This window comes from Tamandua tetradactyla, chromosome 3 (assembly GCF_023851605.1).
Source record: "Tamandua tetradactyla isolate mTamTet1 chromosome 3, mTamTet1.pri, whole genome shotgun sequence".
NCBI lineage: Eukaryota > Metazoa > Chordata > Mammalia > Pilosa > Myrmecophagidae > Tamandua > Tamandua tetradactyla.
In genome coordinates, this window is record NC_135329.1 from 123,376,552 (window position 1) to 123,381,519 (window position 4,968).

A 4,968-nucleotide genomic window follows, 5' to 3' on the forward strand; every position below is an offset into this window, starting at 1 on the left:
TTCTTGCCATTAGCATATTTCACCTCAGGGACCCAGATAGGGTCAATCCAGAAAGGTCCGTTTTGAATTAAGGTTATCCAGTGTACAGATATTGGATTGAGGTAACATACGTCTTGCCAACAGATTTAATGTGGTCTCTGTCTTTTGTTCCTCTGCAAGCCCTTTTCCATGCAGCACTCTTCAATGGCTTATGCTCAGCAGTGGGCCTCTGTGGACTTGGGTCCCTTTACCTGGGTATGCATGGGTTCTAACTTGCTACTGAGTGGCTCTGTCATCTGTATCTGTGACAGGATGGATCCAGGCAGTGCTGCCTCTGTGTGACTCCAAAGCTGTGCAGGACTGAGTGAGGAGGAGGCTTTATATTGTGGATCCAGGAAGAACATCTCCTATCTGATCTTAGAGATTAGCCCTCTTTTTCTTCAATTTGGTGTTTGTGAAATCCTTCTCCAGTCTCTATCTTCCTCCAGATTTCTAAGCAAGTGGAATTTGTCCTTTTATTAGTTAATTCTGAGGGAAGACTCTTTCAGGGAATTTTTACACCATCATGTTGATGACATCATTCCTGGATGTATTTTTTTTTCTTAAATGGAATAACTCAGGGGTCAGCAAACAATGGCCTGTGGGCAGATTTGCTCTGCTACCTGTTTTTATTTTATTTTGCTTTTTAAACTTTTTTTTTATTGTATAGTATAACATATATACAAAGCAAAGATATAAAAAGGCAATAGTTTTCAAAGCACTCTTCAAAAAGTAGTTACAGGATAGATCCCAGAGTTTATCATGGGCTACCATATGATCTTTTCATATTTTTCCTTCTAACTCCTCCAGAATATAGGAGGCTAGAGGGCTTGAATACTTTTTTATCATCACAATTGACTTTTTTTCCTTCTTTTTTTTTTGTGAACAATAACATATATACAAAAAACCTATAAATTTCCAAGCATAGCACCACGATTAGTGGTAGAACATATTTCAGACTTTGACATGGGTTACAATTTCACAATTTTAAGTTTTTACTTCTAGCTGCTCTAAAATACTGGGGACTAAAAGAGATATTGATTTAATGATTCACATTCATATTCATTTGTTAAGTTCCATCTTCTATGTATAACTCCACCATCACTTTCGATCCTTCCATACTTCTCATTGGAGTTGTTTGGGCTATGGCAATTCTAAATTTTTTATATTGGAAGGATCTGTCACTGATATGGGGTAGGGAGATAGAACTACCTAATGTTCTGGAGAGGCTGGGCTAGGTTTCAGGACCTATCTGGACCAGGGACCCATCTGGAGGCTGCAGGCCTCCGGCAAGTTACTCTACTGCCTGGAACACTTGTGGAATCTTATAAATTGCTCTAAGTGTTCTTTACAATCAGCTGGAATAGTCCTGGTTGGGGTTTGGCAGGTTATGATAGGTAGCAAGGTCTAACTGAAGCTTGCCTAAAGCAACCTCCAGAGTAGCTTCTCGACTCTATTTAAACTCCCTCTGCCACTGATACTTTATTAATTACACTTCTTTTCCCCCATTTGGTCAGGATATAATTGTTGATCCCACGGTGCCAGGTCTGGGTTCATTCCTGGGGGTCCTTTCCCACATTGCCAGGGGGACATTTATCCCTGGATGTCATATCCCATGTAGAGGGGAGGGCAATGATTTCACTTGCAGGTTGGGCTTAGAGAGACTGAGGCCACATCTGAATAACAACAGTGGTCCTCCAGAAGTAACTCTTAGGCATGCCTATAGGTAGTCTAAGCTTCTATGCTACCTACATAAGCTTCACAAGAATAAGCCTCATGATCAAGGGCATGGCCTATTGATTTGGGTATCCCTAAAGTTTGACACAGTATCAGGGGATTCCCCAATGATAAGGTTTAATAGTTCCATAGTCTTTCTTCCCCTCCCTCAGGGGACTTTGCCAATACTTTTTGATTATCTGGTTAATATACTCTGTGTTTCCATTGGTCAAATGAGCTATACAGATAGGTCAAATTAGATTATACACTACAGAAGATTTCAGTTCCAGATCAAATAAACTTTTCTTCCATTGCTCTCAAACAGTATGTGGTGTGGTTCTAAAATTTAGATGCTGTCTTCCTTACCCCTATGTTCTGAATTACCTCAACCCCAACCTGTTTGGCTTCATTGTTACCTCTAAACATCAGGTTGTATATATAAAACGGTCTCTCAAAATCCAGAAATAATAATCACAACTCTGGGCTTAATGTGTCTGCACTAAAACCTTACAATCTAGGCCCCTGTTTTCTTATAAGCATCTTCTAAATGTGACCATACCCTTGTTGTTTTTTTGTTTCTGGCTTATTTTGTCTCACCAAATGTCCCACATGTTCATTCACATCATTGCATTCCTCACAACATTGTTCCTTTTTGTAGCAGCACAACCTTCATTCATAACTATACACCATTGTTCACCATTCTACTTCTCCATTAGTGCATCCTTCAACCACCTGCTTTCATTAGGTATCATGTAGAGAGCCCAAAGTCCACAGTCCATCAACATTCTCAATTTTAGATAATTTTGTTGTTCCCAAGAGACAGAAAACCAATAAGCACACCCTCACCAAATAGGCTGTGTGGTTGTTCTATCTATAGAGGAGAGTGGTATATTGAAGTCTCCTACTATTATTGCTGAAACATCTATCATTCCCTTCAGTTTTGCCAAAGTCTCATGTATTTGGAGCTCCTAATTTGGAAGCAAAAACATTTATGATTGTTATATCTTCTTGGTGAATTGACCCTTTAATTAGTGTATAGTGTCCTTCTTTGTCTCTTATGATGTCTTTACATTTAAAGTTTATTTTGTCCGAAATTAGTATAGCTACTCCTGCTTTCTTTTGGTTACAACTTGCATGGAAGATCTTTTTCCATCCTTTCACTTTTAATCTATTTTTGTATCCTTATGTCTAAAATGAGTCTCTTGTAAGCAGCATATAGCTGGATTATGTTTCTTAATCCATTCTGCCAATCTGTATATTTTAATTGGTAAGTTTGCCCATTAGCATTCAAAGTTATTACTGAAAGGGTGTTTCCTAAATCCACCATCTTATCTTTTTTTATCTTATTTGTCAGATCTATATATTCTTTTCCCTCTTTCTCTTTGTACTCTTTAAATTACCCTTAGTAGGTACTCTTCAATTCTGTGCCCTCCTCCAGACCTCCCTCTACTGTCTTTTTTTTTCAGCTGGCAGAGCTCCTTTTAGTATTTCTTGGAGAGCCAGTCTCTTGTTGACAAATTCTTTCAGGATTTCTTTGTCTGTGAAAGCTTTAATCTCTCCCTTAATGTTAGAGGACGATTTGGCGGAGTACAGAATTCTTGGCTGGAAATCTTTCTCTTTCGGGATCTCGAATATATCATACCACTGCCTTCTTGCCTCCAGGGTGCTAGTTGAGTAGTCTGAATTTAGTCTTATTTGATTTCCCTTGTATGTAGTAGATTGTTTTTCTCTTGCTGCTTTCAGGATTTTCTGCTTCACTTCAACATTTGACAGACTGATTAGTATGTGCCTTGGGGAAGACCTATTTGGATTTATTTTGTCTGGTGTTCTTTGGGTTTCTTTGGCTTGTATATTTTGTCTTTTATGAGGGTTGGGAAGTTTTCTCCCATTATATCCTCAACTACTCTTCCTAGCCCTTTACTCCTCTCTTTTTCTTCTGGGACATCATTGATTTTTATATTTGTGCACTTTGCTTTGTCTATCATTTCCCTGAGTTCCCATTCAATTTTTTTGATCTTTTTTGCCATTTGCTGTTTTGAGTCTCAGAAGTCAATTATGCTGTCTTCTATATCACTTATGCTGTCTTCTGTCTCTTCAAATCTGGTTTTGTGTGCCTATAGCATGTTTTTTTATTTGGTCAAAGGAATCTTTAATCTCTGTGATTCCTGCTATTTTTCTATTTATTCTTTCAAATTCCTCTTTGTGCTCTTCTACTGTCTTCTTGAGCTCTTTTATGTCATTTGCTATCTTGCTTATTTTATTAAGTGGAGTTGTATGAACATCTTTGATTAGTTGTTCCAACATCTGTATCTCCTCAGGTGTTTTAATTTGGTCATTAGGCAGGGCAATATCTGTCTGCATTGTGATATGCTTAGTGATCTTCTGCTGTCTTCATCACATGTAGATATCTTGATTGATTTACTTTGGAAGTTTATTTCTTTCAGTAGTCTAAGGTCTTCTGTTTGTGGGATGGTTGTACAGCAGGGAGCAGGGCACGGGTGGAGCACTCAGTATGGTGATTTGTCTCAGGGCAGTTATGGGCACAAGTTGGGGATGTTATGCTGATGCTGATGAACGTGGGCGCGCAGCGGCCAGGATGTAGCTGTGCGGGTTCACCGGTCTGGGCGATGTAAACTTGGTGTGCGCTAGTCTAAGGCATGGGGCCCTTTGTGCGCATGCGTAGAGCTGTGGCAGCAGGTCAGTGTTACACCTTCATGGACTAGGGTCAGATGTGACCTGGCTGTGCAGGTCGGCACTTTCTCAGAGCTGGGAAGTGAGGCTGAGGGCTGTGTGCATGCACAGTTCTAGGACTGTGGTAACATGCAGTTCCCAGAGCTGAATGAAGTGATTGGGGGGTCCATGTGCATGTGTGTGCCTGGGAGTGCCGTAAACAGATGCACTGAGCTCAGGGAGGGTGGGGTGAGGCTGTGCGACACTATGGGCAGGGGGCAGGTATAGCCTAGGTATGGAAGTTAGTGCCTGTAACCTTCATGCGCTGGTAACAGCTTGCAGGGAACAGGGAGGGGGAGGTAATGCTTGAGAGGGGTGTAGGAGAGGTGGGTTGGGCTGCACTTGGGGCGGGGGTATGGCGTAGGTTGATGCACTGGGTGCTGGTGGGGTGGGGGCTTGAGAGTGGAGAATGTGAGTGGGTATGGGTATTCTGCTGCTTGGGGTGTGGGGTGAGTCGCCAGTCACTGGTCTGTGCTGGTGAGGGTAGCGGTGCCCAAGGAATGC